Genomic DNA, 15888 nt, shown 5'->3' with positions numbered 1-15888 from the left:
GAGCAAGTCTCAGGGTAGTGGGAACGGGTAACACAAAGCCAGCACTGGGAGCTCATTTTAATTTCAACCATCTTGTGCGTGTGTAGTTGGCTGTCTTTGTTTAAAGAACTTGGCCTTCAGGTAGATTTTATTTGGACGGCTTGCTTATCCAAAGAACATTAATGACTTTCCTTGAGGAGTTGCAGCCAGTACCTTTGCACCTTGGTTCTCCTCTAGCCCTGTTTTCTCTTTTCCATAATCTCCCGGTGCCCGGCAGCAAGCCTTTAGGGTACATGCGCAAGCAAAAGGAGCTCGAGTTGGGGAATTAATATTCCTGGAACATAACACCAGCAGCATGCACACGCTGAGGAGAATATTAGAGCTATTAGCGGTGGGAGTTTGGAGTGCATGCAATATCTAGATGGAGAATTCAGTGTGATTAATCTGCCTCTAAGCAGCAGCCTCCGGGCTCTGGGAATTCTGTGGCACGTTTGAAATCAGAACTTTTTTTAATTACCTTTCCGCATCAACAAAACAATTGCAGTTGTGTGAAAATAAGCCCATTCAGTCCCTGCCCTGTCTCTGTTGGTTTTTTTTTTTTTCCTTTTTGGATGAGGCATGCTGCTGGAGCCCTGAGTATTCACAGTCCCGGCAGCTCTGACAGCATTTTGCACAAGTGCAGAGGGACTTAACCTGGGAGGCTTGGCCAGCCTCCAAGTCAGGTAATTGCGACGTGGGCCAAGCTGGAGCAAGCCCATGCTAGTCAGTGTGTATATGTTAGATTCCTTCCTCTTTCCCCCTTCTTTATTCCTCTTCCCAGCAAATGCCTGTGCCTCCCTTTCTCCCCCATTCACCTCCTCACCTTGCATCCTGGCATGTTGGCAGCCATGTTGCCTCCCCGCCACAGGCAGGTTGAGAGAGATTCCCCGAGAGAGAAGGAGTGGGATAAACATGGACGTTTCCTCTCATGCAGTCAGCAGGGTGGAAAAAAATAGATAAAAAAAATGCAAGGAGTCGATATAAAAATGGTAGTAAAGTTGTGGCCAAACAAGGAGCAAGACTTGCTGAAGGATATGAGATTGGATGGGGACCTCCCTGCTTGCAATTCATACCTTCTCCCTCCCTCTCACAAGCAGAGGCAGGAGAGTTCATTCCATCCATTGCAGACTGGTTTATTGCTGTACTGGCATGGAGACGCTGTAAAACAACAGGGGAAATCTTCCCTAACACTGTGGCTCTGCCAGGGCTGGGATGATGCCCCAAGGCACTGGGATTCAGAGTAGATGTGGGAACAGAGGCTTTGGCCATGGAGCAGCTTCAGCCTGGAAGACTATCTTCTGGATGCCTGGATTTTGTGCTGGAAGCACACAGAACTGCTGGGGTACAGAAGTTCCCGGCAAGTGTCTTGGGTTTCCAGTGCTGGTGCCAGCCCTCTGGGGCACTTCAGGCACTCCTGGGGTCCTCCCACAGTCCAGCAGCAGCAGCGAGCTGGGAATGTATGTGCCAGCTGGTTCATGGCAGGAATCTGGATTGCTTCCTCCTCGCTTCTCACTCACTCCACATACAGATTTCCCTCTTGCCTCACTGGCAGGTTGCGGAAAGGGCAGGCTACGATGGTAGTGCTGTTTTCTCCCTTCCAGGTCCACACGGCGATGGGAATTGCTTTGTAGGTCTTGATGAGGGCAGGGATGGAGGTCGGAGAGAGGAGTGGACACACTGTGAGGATCACAAGCTGTCTTCCTTTTTTGGCTCTGCAGTTCCAATAACTTCATAAATATAACATCTGCAATTAGCACAGTTTAATTTTTTTTTTTTTATTATTTTTTTATTTTCACTTGGCTGTGGCTGTGCCCTTGACTTATTCCTCTGAATTCCTGGCCTTCAGGCATGATTAGCACAGTGTAAGTGTTTGAGCTGCCTTGCTTCAAAAGGTGAAAAAAAAAAAAAATCCATTTTAAGCACAAATAACAAATTTTTATTTTTTTGGGCTTATTTACTGACATGTTTGAGGTGGTGTTAAATATAGAGAAAATGATGTTGAAAAAGATATACCAGCTGAATAAACAAAAAAAAGCCCCAAATCTTACAACTTTCCAGGTCACATTAAGCCAATAGCTACTTAATAAGCCTTTTTTTTTCTTCTAGGCTTCATTTCAGAAATGACTACAGAAGTCTTATATCATCAGCTTTTGCTCCCAGAGCAACATCCGAGCATTGCCTTGTATTGGGAGTACATCAAAGTCTCCTGGCCTTTCTTTCATCCACCCCAGTCTGTCTTCCCCTCCCCAGGGCACCTAAAAATACACTAAGGAATCAAAAACTCCACTCTTTTCCCTATTGCCTTGCTTAGGCCTTACATACAACTCTGTTACCTTTACTCTGACCACTTTTTCCCGAATTGTACTTCAGCTGTGTTTTCAGATCCTCAGGTCGGGGGAGAAAACCCCAAGTGCCCAGTGATGAGCCTTACCTCTGCCCGGCCCACAGCTCCCAAGACCTCTGGCACGGAGTTGTGTTCACTCTGCGTGGCCCTGCTTGCCCGGTGGCTCTCAGCGCTGCCTTCCCCGTGTGTCTCGGGCACAACCTGCAGCATCTGCCTGTTTCCATCCCTACCCTGCAATCCCCCCTGCTGTGCCCCCGCCCGAGCCTCTCCTGTGGCCACTGCCACCCCTTGATCTTCAGCCCAGCGCCTCATCCTGCTCCGGTCCCGGCAGGTCCAAAGGGGCCACGGCAGGTGGTTCTGTCCCAGAAGGGCTGCTGGTGCCTGTGCTGCGCTGGAGGATGGCGCCTGGACTGGCGCTTGCTGTCTGTCCTGCCCAGGCTACTTTTAAAAGGTATTTCCACCGTGGTCACAAAGTTTATTTGTGAACAAAAACCACAAAAAAAAACCCCCAAACGCCACAACAAAAAAGGGAGTATGATTTATTTAAAAAAAAAAAGCCAAAAAAGAAAAAAAAAAAAGCCATTTTCTTGGCCAGCCATTTCCTGAGTTCCCTTTGTTACTACTGCAGATATGTGTTTGAATAAGAGCCTTTTCCCCTCCCCTCTCCTATTCCTCCCTGTTCTACCCTGCAGTGAAGTCACAATCCGGCGTTTGTGGGCTCTGTGTGATGTCAGAGACTCGGTCTTGTGACTTCACCGGCGGGCTCAAGCAGAAGGTGCAGACGAGGCTGAGAGAAGAGAAAAAAAGCCCCCTCCTCTCCTCTTCCCTCCCCCCCCTCCACCCTCTCGGTTTATAAAACCAGTAGCTGAGATAAATCGGAAGGGGGTGGGGAGAAGCAGCAGGGAAAGCTGAGAAAGATGCCAGAAAGGTACAGTAAATGGGCTTTATCTCTCTCTCCCTCTCCCTGAAAGTTGAGAGTGGAAAATTGCCCTGCAGAGGCCAGCTCTCGCCGACCACGCGCGGCGGCGGCGGTGGCGGCCGTGTGTCTGCGGCGCCCTGTGCGTGTCACCCGCCCCCGCGCCGCCGCCGTGCCCGCCCGGGCTGCCCGCGGCGGGGTGGGGGGCTGCGGCCGGGCGGGGGGGGCTGCGGGCGCCGGGGGCAGCCGGAGCCCCTGGCTGGGCACGGCGAGCCGCTCGCCTTGTCCCTTTTCAAAGGCCCCAGCTGTTGGCTGCTCGCTGCAGTCTGGCTCCTGCGAGACCGACATGAATGGGTTATGGGGTTTATGCATATGCAGGGAGGGGGGTGCCCCCCCCCTTTTTTCTTTTCCCTGTATCTCTCGTTGATTTTTTTTTTTATTATTATTATTTATTTTGTTTTTGTTTTGGATGTGTTGTTTGTTTTTTTTTTCCTTGCTCTGCAGGCTCAGAGTAGCACGGGGGTGGATGGGGAGGGGGCCTGCCATTCCCCCGTGATATGTGGGTGCATCAGGAGGGAGAAGGGCAAGGCCTCAGGGTCACATTCTCAAGGGCTGTGAGATATGATTTCTTCTTCAGTATCTTCATTTTTAGGGGGGGGTTTGGTGATTGTTGTTTTTTTTTAACTGACAGCTGCACAATAGCAATGTGTGTGCATCAGCAAAGAGCAACCTAAAAAATATTTTTAAAAATAAAAATTAAAAAAAGGGGAGGAGGAAAACGGGGGGGGGGGGGGGGGCAAGTGGGGGGTTAGCTTGCCCCTCCCTTCTTTGGTAATTTTTTTTCCCTGTGTCAAATTTACTGTTCACTTGAGATTTTGGACAAAGATGGGGGCAGTGGGTGGGCTGCTTTGAGTTTTGTGATATAATATGACTGGAGCAAGAGAGTAAAGCGCAGACAATTAAGGATCAGTGCGAGGGCTTTGCTCATTCAGTCTGTTGAGGAAGCCATCATTTTGTGTTAGTGTGCGTGTCTGGAGGAGGAAGGATAGTGGAGAGTGACAGTGGAAGGATGCCTAATGTTGTGGTGTATTTGTACTTGCTAAATGCCTGCTCCAGGAAAGGAGGGCTTCAAAAGAAAGGGATGAGCAAAAGGGGGTCCTTCTGCATTTGCCCTTTGGTGAAGCCACTTCGGACTGGATTCTCACAGCTGGGAATGTGGTGTTTTTGTTGCCTCCATGAAAGGGGAGGGCTGAGAAACGAAAAGGGCAGGTGTCAGGCAGGCTCCTTGCTGCCACCGCTCTGCCTACGCATCTCACCCCGATCACCCCGATGACCGGCGGCTTCTCTGCTGCTCTGGTTCATGAAACTCCTGTGAAAAGCACCACGTCCCGACTGTGTGCAGGGCCAGGCTTCTCTCCACTCCGGGGTCACTCGGGTCCTGCTACTGCACTTCACTCCTAAGGACCCAGAGCACCTCCTGCTTTTGTAGTTATTTATTTCTTTATTTCAACTACTGGACCCTGGCTGTCCTCTGCCAATATGTTTCAAGGCTGATGAATAGCACCCCCTGCAGTTATAGAGCTGATCTTTTGTAGCACAGATGTATAATTAATTGTGCAGCACTTTTGCAGTCTGAACTAGCAAGTGGATTCTTGGAAGGCACCCATGTACTGCCACCTGCTTCTCAGAGCCCCAGCTCCATGGCCCTTGGGGAAGGGACCTGTTGGCCACAGCTTAAGAGCCTCTGTCCTACTGGAGTGATGTGAAACAGGATTCGAATCCAGGTCTTCGGTGTAAAAGCCAAAAAAGCCACAAACAACCCTAAATCCAAAGCACTGCTGCACCACAGGACTCCTCTCCGTTGCCTCTGCTTCAACATGAAAGAATTTTTAGGCATTTTTGCATCTCTGTTCCATCACAATGGTGATGTTTAGGGGGTTTTTTTTCCCTTCTTTTTTTCCCCTCAGAGGGAAAGTAAGAATTTTTAAGTTTGTAAAGCACTTTGAAGATAAAAATCGTTGTCTGTGCACAATACTGTCTGTTGGTTTGTCTGAGTCACTACCCAGCTTGCCTGGGAAGTGAAACCTAGAATCACCCCACAGGCCCCTTGGAGGATTAAGTCGAAAGAACCATTGAGGTCTTCTCCTGTGGACCTCTGGCCCTAGGGAGAGCAGGAGTGGGGGTGACCAAGTGGGACTGGACACTGCTTGTGAGTCTGGGAGGTGGGGAGTGGTGAGTTAAGTGCATCCTGCAAAACTGAGGGTAGAGGACATTTGGGATGTAATTTAGCTAAGAATAGATACAGAAGAGATTTTAAGCCTCATTATTTTGTTTGGCTATGGCAGGATTGTCCCCTGTGGGGCTTTCCTCTGTTCTTTATCTATCTGCTTTTAAAAGAGCAGAAAACAGTGGAGAGAACCCTTTCCTTTGATTTCTTTTCAGCTGGGGACGTCTGTTGCCCAGGACTGTAACCGTAGGTGTTCAGGTTGGGGGAAGATGTGCATCACTTCAGCCCCATGCTAGGATATGAAAGGATTAAATCTCTTTCCTAGAAAAAGTGGAAGGTCCCCAGGTGTCTTCTCTCAGGCTCAGAGATTGCAGTGGGAGAAGGAAGCAGGATCCAGCTGGGTAAGAGACCTCATCAAGAGGATAAAAGCATTTAGGGTAAAGGACAGTCTGTCTCCCTGAGTAGGGGAAGTAATCAGTGAGGATGTGCAAGGGTCTCTCAAAAAGCCCTAGGCAGGCAATGTGTGCATCAGAAAAGAATTTCCAGGCAGTGGTGAAGGGGAATGAGCTGAAAGCGTTAATTAGTTTCCCCCTGCCCCCCGCCCATTTCTTTTAAGATATTCCCTTTCTTGTAACCACAACTGCTTTTCCTCTTTCTTTTCTATGTGTTTTTGTTGTTTTGTTGTTTTTTAAACTTGTGTCCCAATGTTAAAAGTACTGTTAAGGAAGCCCCCTACTTATCACCTGAGGCTAGCTGCTGACTTCTTGTTTCTCAAGATGAGATAATGCTAGCTCATTACAAATAGGGTGACTGCCCTTTTTCATCAATATTAGAAGTAAGCCGACACCTTGATCTTTAGCCTCTGGAATGAATCACACTGTAAGAGTTGTTACTTTTGGAGAAGAGTAGTCTTCTTTCTTCTCTCACATTATGCTCCCTGCTATGAAAAGGCTTGGCCCTGATGAGGGGATCCTTGAGCTGGGGGCAGGTACCCCAGGGAATGTGGAACTTCACCCTGGTGAAGGGCTTTCTCTCCACCAGTGTAACCAGTGTCCCATCATTAAGCCTGCGTTCAGCTGGGGTTGTCAGGGGGATGATGTTGAGTACTGCAGCCCCCCCACAGCCAATGCTGTTGCTTCTCATTGAAAATGCCACTGTGAATAGCTTGTTTTATTATTTGGAAGTTTAGGCTATTTCCTAAACTTGCTAAAAGCAGTGGAGACTTACTGAGTTGGTAGGTTGACGTGAACTGTGCTTGCTGAGGTATCTGTTCTTGCTTCTGCCGTCTTAAGAAGTGCTGACCTTATTTTCAGAGCCCTAATGGAACTGACAGTATTTTGTTTAGGTCTAATTACTCACAGCACATTTACAGAAGTTAAATGGGAGACCTTCAGTCCTAATCATCTCTCAGGACAAATGTGAGTGCTAGCAGGATTCCCATCTGCAGAAGATAATCATTTAAAGAGGAATGATAAAATCCATGATATGTAATCAGAGGTTTTGTTAGTTTGAACCTGAACTTAAGTAGGCAACTGGAAGAATCCTTCAAATCTTGAAACAAAACCAAGTTAGTTAAGATTCTGCTATATGGCTTGGACTCTCTAAAGATAGATTTGTCCAGCCTTTAAAAATTAAAGTCTGATTTTCTTAACTGAGGACAGTTGTGTCTTTGTGTCTGTTATCTAATATCTTTTAAAGCATTTTTATCACTTTAGTTAGGTAATGTGAATGAAAATATGCTGCTTTCCCCCATCCCCAGATGTGTCAGTAGTGTTCATAAATAGCGGAGTATGTTGCATTCAAGGTTGTGAGTTCCGTATGTTCTCATGTGCCCTGTCCTGATTCGTATTTGAGTGCAACTTTAAAGTTATGCAGGGCACTAAAATAAGACACTACTATCTTTTGAAATGTAGAATTAGGAGTGTTTGAGCACTGAATAAACTTTAATGAGTCTCAAGATACAAAGTAATTAAAGTGGTTGTGTTTGAAGTAGGTATTTTTCCCTCATGTTTTGTTAGCAAGAGGAGATATATAAGTAAACTGTGGTGGAACTTTATAAATACTTTCAATAAACCAATCTCTCAGATGAATCAGGACCGGAGAATATCATTATATGTAACAAAAGAAAGCACAGAAGTTGATTTCTATGACAAGAAGTTAATGTGATCTCATGCAATGCCTCTCTATCTTTAGTGTACCCATAGGTTTCTACTACCCAGTATAAGTACAGACTTCTTACCAGATGAATATGGAAGACTTTCTTGGTTTTGGTCCAGTCTGATGCTTTCTGCATTGGCCCCTTGCTGCTGCAAGCTCTTCTTATGTGCTGTTTTATGTGCCTGGAATTCTGGAGCGTGGTAGCAGCAAGGTGACTGGAAGAACTAAAGCTGTTCCTTCAGGGACCTTTTTTTTCCTCTCCTGTTGGCACAGCTGAGATTCAACAGCTATTGCATACATCAGGGAGGAAGCCAACAGGGAGCAAAGTAAGAATCAAAATCTTAGTTGCCTCTAAAATTTGGAACTATATGTCATGGGGATTTGAGCTTGTTAAGCCCAGAAATTCCCACTTCCCCGTAGGCAGAAAAAGCCACCCCAGCAAATGAAACCTCTGTAAAGGGCTAGCAGAAGTAAGAGAGAGAAAAAAAATCCCTTTCTGTAAAACATGTTCAAGCAAGGCAGAGTTGGTTTTATGTAAGATCATTTAAAAAGACAAGTTCTAATATTTGAGTTTCTACTTTTATTTAGATATGCTTAGCAATTCAGATAATGAAGATTTATTGATGGTCTTTTCTGCCTTGTTGGAGACTGTCTTGCTGGAGAATCCTATTTGTATGGCTTTCTGTTTTAATTTCCACCTTTATGACTCTGGGCATCTGCATGGAAATGTGATTGGCTTTTCCTCAAAAGTTCAGCTTCTGTTGTTTTTTGCTTTTTCTGCTGGACTCAGATTCTTTTGTCTGCAGCATCACAATCACTTTCACAGCAACTAATTCTATTCTGCCAGAAGCAGCTTTTTGGCAGGAAGCAAAAGGAAGAAGCAGAAGAAGCAGAGGAGGTCTTAAGGTACAAAGATCTTATTTTCATGAATCAGCTCTTTGTAATGGGAAGATGAAAAGGCAGAAGTGTTGCAGTGTTTTAATTTTTTTCCTGCTATGATTCACACTACCTACCTTCAGCTGCTTTATCATTTTTTTTTCCTTTTTCCTTCCTTTGAGGTGCTCCAAAGTCTTTCTATCCAGTTGTTCGGTTGCAGGAAGAGGCTGTAGGATTTAATGCTATGGTTTATGGAGATCTCCCCAGTGCCTGGAGGAGAGCAGCTTCTAAGTGATGCACCCAAGATGTGACCATTAGTATGCTGAAAACTTCTGCCTGTCCAAAATATTTTCCAGCAAGCACAAATCCTTTGGTAGTCTTAAGGGGAAAAGTTAAATATCAATGAATTAATGAGAGGAGAGCCCTCTCTATCTTTGTTGCAGTTCCTTGGGAGACGTCTGATACCGCTTCTCCCTTGTGTAGGGTCAGATGTAACACTTTTTATCTGAAGTGTAAAAGAAATAGGAGGAAGGTATGGGAAATCCTAGGGATAGGTAGGAAGAGAAGTAGGAAATGTTAATGAATGTAGCCATGCTGATGTCTTTCTTGGAGAAAGAGAAACAGGTGAGCTGCCCTTGCTTTACAGTCACTTAAAGATGTAGCTGTCCCACCGTGAATATAAGTTTCAGTCCCCAGTTGCGTGACCTGTAGGTGCCCAATCTTGCTGTCATGTTTTGTATTATCTATCTTCAAGGTAGTCACTAATGCCCATTCCCATAGCATCTAAGAGCCTCTAGATGAAAGCTGTAAAAGTGCAGTGGTGAGCCTGTGCATGACACAAAATTGTGTAACAGGGGAAAAGATTACGATAAGAGTAATACTTAGAGGGGACGGGTGCCATGTCTGTGAGAAATCTATGTGCCTGAGTCTGCGGAGTCTTCACCTTCCTAGTGCTGCATCAGCAGCAAAACCTTTTATTTTGAAAAGAAGAAATCTGTCAGAGGACCCCACCAGCTGCATGCAGAAATCATGTTTCCTCTAACAAACACTGGTGTGCTCAGAGCCTTTCCAGCATATGTTACCTGCAAATTTGTTCTTGATTCCCCATCCTGCATCACTTACTGTCCTCCGCCCTTCCAGGCAGAGGGAGCTCAGGGGGTGTGTGAAGATGAGAGGTGGTTGAGGTCAGGAATGGTGTCATCCTTCTGTTCCCCCTCCAAGCTGCTAATGTATGCTTCTGGAGAGCCACACGAACTGAGTAATTACTGAATTACGGCTAGATCAGAAGTGCTGACCTCAAAGACAGAAGGAGACTCTCCATCTCCATTTGTCAGTCCTCTTGGGGTCAGAAGGACAATTTTTTGCTGGGATCTGTGAGAGAGGGGAAAGGGAAGTGCAAGGTAAGCCTTACATTAAGGCATAGCAGGCAAAAACGTTTGTTTTAGCCATTGTGAGTTCATGTGCAGAAAGATGCAGCATTGGTTGCATTTGTGTAATGACAGCAGCACTGGTGGGAGCAGTGACACTAACCCAGAAGGCTACTTAGGGGACTTCATTTTGCTCAGAATCTCCCATCCATCATTGAGGAGGGTGCCAAGTCTTGAGGCTATTTTCCTGCCTTATTTGTGCCTCTATCCTCAAAAGCATTTTGATTAGGAGATGGCAGGGAGGATTTCAGGGAGGAAATCGGTAGGATTTGGAAAATTTCTGTTCTGGTAGTCCACAGTGACTCTGTACAATTATGACTGAGCTGGTTTTCTTGCACTAAAAGCAGAGACTTCAATCTTTCTTAGGACTGTGGTGTAGCACATCTGCTGAATTTATAGCACTTACTCTTGGATGATGGAATGTATTTGCTGTAAATTTACATTCAAACCTGTTTAGTTTCTTATGTTGATTGTAAAATTGATCCTTTAAGATCCTTTTTGTTGGGGTTTTTTTATTTGTTTGTCTGTTTGTAACCATTTCTGGCCTTAAATCCCTGGGGTTTTTTCTTCTTTTCAGAATTGAAGGGTGAGAGCATATAGATGCAACTGAGGACTTTACCCTGAAGTAGAAAAGCTTGCATGGGTTTTAGATTCCCACCTTGATCATTTTTGTGGGATTGTAGCCCTAGTAGCATGATGGGGTTACTTTCTTCATTAGTCCTAGTAATGTTTTATTTATAACAATTTTTTTGTGTAACTGACCGTGGTCAAGTAGGTAGATGTCACTGAATGGCCAAGTCAGAAGGTTGAAATTCTTTCTTCTGGAAAGAAAATTAAATGTTCAGTGGCAAAGGAAAACTTGGCAATGTGAACAAGGTGTACTAATGACAGTGGTTTTTCATCTGGAGTCTGCAGACAGCCAAAAATTAGTTTCTGAGAGAATTAAATTATCCATTAAGCTCAGTGGGGTTGTATGTTGAAGCCTGATATATCACTTGGAAAGCTGCAAAGGATATGGCGTCTTTACTTGCATGATAATATAGTTTTGATAACTTTGTTTACATTCTGCACTTATATTGACCCTGTGTATTACCAGTAATGCCTACTGTAATGCCACAGTTGACGATGGTGTGACAATTGCCTGTATTTTATAGCATGAGCTCTTTTAAAACTTCAGTTCATCCTTCAAAATCAGCCATATAGTTTTCAAGGTTTTAAATATTTTAAAAAGCAACTCCTGTTGTATTTCCGTTGTAACACCTATAAAGTAGTCGTAATGGAGATGGGAAATGCTGCTCTGCAGCAGAGTAGAGATTCAGATATTTAACTCTGTGAATTCACTTATTTTTGGTCCTTTGAGAAATGTTTGACTTGGGAAGAGTTGCTGTCCTTGGATTTTTATATGTGTTTTTGAGCATTTTACAGAACTTCTGCTTTTTATGCTGCAACTTCATTTTAGACATTAGGTAAACAAACCCTTGATATAACAAGCTTATCAAGATAAGCCATGCTCTCATGTATTTATATATACCAAAGGGTTTTACCATAAGGTAAGTTTAAGTTTAGCTTAAATTAGAGTGCTCTAAGCACTCTTACCTTATAAATCTACATAAAGGATTGACCTCAATTGATGCTTCACTTCAAAATCAGAAAACATAATGGAAAACCAAATTATAAAAATCTTACTGAGTCCCCCCCACCCCATTACAGCTTTTATCACAGTCCTGGATCCCCAGGGGGAAATGCTGCTCTAACCAAGCTCTTAGCTTGCCATGGCAGTCAACAAGATTAAGGCTGTTTCTGACGAGAGCAACCTCGTGGGTTTGTCACGGTGAATGTGCTGTCAGAGCCTCTTCTCCAGGCGAAGGAAGCGATGATCTCCACCTCCTGTGAGCAAAGCACAGTGCCTGAAACACTACCTGTGCCTGAAACACTAGCTGTGAATGGGCAGCCAGTGCCGAGGAGAGCAGGGTGTACTATGAAAGCACTTGGTAATGCAGCGCCCGTGTGCTCCAGCTGCAATTTCCAGGGAGCTGACGCAGAGCGCATCGCAGTATTCTCATCTGAAGGAGATAAGGCATAGATCACAGCAGTAGACTTGTCTCAGAAAGGAGCCAGTGCCTCTCATGTCCCAAGACAAGCGAGCAGAGGAGCAGGCAAGTCTTTCCTAGATGCTCCAGCTGCATGATTGCCTGACCAGCGGCTGGGGAGTCCCTAACACCCACAAATTGTTAACTTGAAAGACAAATGGTAGAAGCACATGTAATTATTGTCTGCTCCAGTTGTTTTCCCCAGACTACTGGCATCATTTTAGGCTTATCTAGATGGAATTTCAGCCAGCCTCCAAATTATCTTTGACAGATAATGCATGGTATGAGATGTGGTGGTTGGTATTCATTTTTCATAAAAAGCAAGTCACCTGTGGAGGAGCCATTAGTGAAGTTGTCAACTGTCTGTGCTTACAACACAGTCCTTCTCAGCAGTTCATTGCCTTTTGGATGAGCTCTGAGCAGAGGCCTTCTCCTGGAATACAGCTTGCTGAGGATCTGGGAAACAAAGCTTGGGAAACAGGGCAGTTATTGAAAGTGTCATATCTGCTCAGTAAAGTTCCTGGCAAAGCAAGTTTTAAATGATGCTTGAGCTTTCTCTGCCCAGCATTTAAGAGCTTCACAGACTGCCAGCCCTACTGCGTTTTCACGTGAAATGTTCTGAGTGGCAGATGGAGGAAACTGTAATGTCATATAGAGCTTCCTTTGCTGCCATACAGGCTTAAATGAAGGAGGTGATGATTTGACAGGCACTGCATCCTTGCTCTACAGCTGCCCCAATCCACCAGTCTCCTTGCCCCCTTGCTCTCAAACCCAAAAACTAGCGAAAAATCTGAAAAATGCGTAATTGTCTCTCCAGCACGGAAGTGCAGCTAGACACACCGGACTCTAAAAGGCCAGTGGGGACTCGGAGGGCTGGCAGTGCCGCTTCCCGTGATCCGGGCGGCCCTGGGCGGGCTGCGGGGCAGGGGAGCCCGGGCACGGCCGGTGCTGCTCCCGCCGGGCGGGGGCTGCGGGGCAGGGGAGCCCGGGCACCGCCGCCTCCATGTTGTTTCCTGAGATCCTGCGGCTCCGCTGAGGCACCTCCGATTCGGGGCCCGCCCAGCCCCGGCGTACGGCCCGACTGCCGCCTCGAGGTGTGCTCCAGGGCTCCGGGCCGGTGGAGAGGCGTCCGGGCCCCGTGAGGGGTTCAGCCGCTGCTGTCCGCTCCGTGCCTGCTGGGGAGGCCGGGCGGACACAAATGAGCAAACGGAGCAAAGACGGTTCTTAAAATGACTTGGGGCAGGGTGAGGGGGGCAGGGTGAGGGGGGGGCGGTGGAGGAGAAGGGCGGTATTGATTTATGAAGAGAGGGCAATGTGAGTTGGCCCGGTGCCGGCGGAGAGGGGCCCGGAGCCCCGGTGCCCTCCGCAGGGGCGCGGTGGCGTGGCACGCGCACCGGGCGCGCCTCGCCCACGTGCTCCGAGCGCGCGGGACGGCCCGCGGGGGGTGGGCGGCGGCGCGCGGCTCCTTTAAGTGGGCGCGTGGTGGTGGGAGGGGAAGTGGCTCCCTCACGCGCGCCCCCCCCACCCCCTCCGCGCGCGCGCGCGCGGAGGCACGTCCCTGCCTGCGGGGGCGCGCACGCACGCGCCGCTCCCCCTCCCCTCCATCCCTCCCTCGCCCGGCCGGGACTCGCCGCCTCGCGCCGCCGTTCCCGCTGGCGCGCGCGCTGGCTCCACCGCCGGCCGCCGCCATTGGCTGCCGGGGGTCAGGTGACCCCGTGTTATTTCCTGTGTGTGTGTATGTGTGTGTGTGTATGTGTGAGGTGTGAGTGAGGGGAGGAGGATGGAACCGGATTCCCCCGCGCCCCCGCCTGCCCCCCGGCCCCGCCGTCCCCGCTGCTGAGCCGCCCCCGCCCCGCCCGCCCCGCCCTCCGCGGCGGAGGGTGCCGGGCACGGCGGCGGGGGTGGGGGGGTGTCTCAGGTAAGGGGTGGCCGCGCTCGCCCGGGCTGTGTCGGTGTGTGTGGGAGGCCTGGGGAGGGAGCGCGAGCTCCTGGCGGGGAAAGCCGAGGTCGCCTGGGCGTGTGGGAGGGGATGTGAGGGTCTCATCAGTGAGTTGGAGGACGAGCGCTGCGTACGAGGGGGTCTTGTGAAAGGGCTCCTGGGTAGTTTAATCTTCTCTCGGCCACCCACCCCCCCCTTTTTTTTTTTTCGTGGTGTGTTTTGTTGGTTTTTTTAAAGAAAAAAATGTTTGTTTACGTGTGTTCGTAGAGGCCCTCGTGCTGCCTGGTGAGGTGTTCACCTGTTTTCCTGTCCCGGAAGAATGGGGTTTTTTTGCAACAATTGTGAAGTTGTTGTGGGGATTGGTGTTTTCGTTGACGAGATAAGCGATTAAAACTGTTGGAGAAGATGGATGCACAGTGCTCATATTGTAGTAGGTGAACAGGCTGTGTTGGTAATGCCTGAGGTTTGTAGTGCCTCTCTGCTTTTTGGAGGCTCAACGTAGCCGTTGCTTATCTGCAGAGATAATCAGGATATAATGTGTTTGGGCTGCTGTGAGGATCAGCTTGTCTTCTGTTAATGGTGCTTACCTTGCTGGAAGTTGTGTTTTGGGCTGCAGTTGGAAGTTATTTTTCCTACCTTGAGGGGAGGAATAAGAGAAAGTTATGTAACATAAGTGTTTTAACCTAAGTATCAGAGCTGCATAATGCTACTGGGGCTCTGTTATTAACCTGAAAATAAGATGTTTGTGTGTGAATCAACAAGTGACTGTCTCTGTGGGTAGATTTTGCTCCACCAGAATCCTTTATTTCTTGTATATTGCCTTTTCCTTCATTAAAAGGGTAAGCACTTTGATTAAATTGCAGCATTGTTTTCCGTACCATTCAATTTTTTTAAGTTCTGCTTTGGAAACAAAAGGAAAATAAGAGATACACCTGCGAGGGGATTGAGTTTCAGAGCTTTCTGTGTTTAGGTTAGCATTTTGAAAGCTATTCATGTCTGTGTCGCTTGTTGCCATCTGTTGCTGCATGCACGGATAATTCTTTGGAGAGTATGATTTTTTCCATGCCTCCTGACCAATAGATGTGCATGGAGCAGTTGGACCACCTCTGCTCAGATTTTATAGAACAATAAGTGACTGGATGATGGAGATGCAGCAACTTCTGGGTTAGATTTGTAGCCCATTGGCTGAACTCAATTCAAGAAGAGCTGATATCTTTTACACATTTTCTAGATTTTTTTTTGTCAGATAAGCTTGTTTTTTGAGACTTATTGATAGGTATTATTACATAGCTTAACCAACTGCGTTTGGTTAAGTGTATTTGTATGTGGTAAATAATTTTTGGTACTGTTATTTGAGTTTTCACTTGTTTGAAATGGTTTCTTTTTATTTTTTTTCTTTAAATCCCTATCTTTAAATAGGGTTCCATGTTAGTTCACTTTGAGTTGTTTGAAGGTGTGTTATTTGATCTTAGTATTAGGTTCTATTGGCATTTTAAAAGGCATCTGCATTAGTATACTGCAGAGAGAATTACTATTAAAAAAAGTAAAAAGATTTGTTCATTTAGTCATCTGTCTCTTAAACTTCGTTAATGCTACAGGGAGGATAGTCATTCCTCATTTCTGCAAATTGCTGGTACATGAAATGAGTATTGTATATTCTGGTTAAAATAGCAAGCAAGTTACTATGCTATTTGAGTGAAAATATGACAATTCCTTCTATATAAAAAATGCTATTTTCCTGTTTACTCTTTTAAATCTTGTAGTTTTGGGATAGCTTTTAAGCTTTGTATTGTTAGGTTTAAATGTCTAGGGGGACGTTCTTGGACTTTTTTGCTGGTTTGGTATTCTTCAGACTACTTAGCTTTAAGTCTGTTAGCATCCATTCTAGTAGAAT

General features: G+C 46.6%; 1 protein-coding gene across 15 annotated transcripts in view; it reads left to right on the top strand.

The window, feature by feature from the left end:
* Nucleotides 1-15888, top strand: part of TCF20 (transcription factor 20) — a 130222-nt gene that overhangs the window by 50744 nt on the left and 63590 nt on the right. For 2 of the 15 annotated variants that reach the window (XM_086887518.1, XM_086887513.1), the window contains exons 1-2: nt 3099-3290; nt 5831-5906. The exons of 5 other annotated variants lie outside the window; for them this stretch is intronic. The gene's annotated coding sequence lies outside the window, so the exon portion shown is untranslated. Of the gene's footprint in view, nt 1-3098; nt 3291-5720; nt 5752-5830; nt 5907-13117; nt 13150-13817; nt 13974-14001; nt 14834-15888 lie in introns of those variants that run through there. 8 more of the 15 variants (XM_086887522.1, XM_086887527.1, XM_086887514.1 and 5 more) reach the window with 8 other exon arrangements.

The sequence above is a fragment of the Cyanistes caeruleus genome, chromosome 4, assembly GCF_971803275.1.
Source record: "Cyanistes caeruleus chromosome 4, bCyaCae1.hap1.1, whole genome shotgun sequence".
Lineage (NCBI taxonomy): Eukaryota > Metazoa > Chordata > Aves > Passeriformes > Paridae > Cyanistes > Cyanistes caeruleus.
This window is presented reverse-complemented; position numbering and strand designations above follow the sequence as displayed.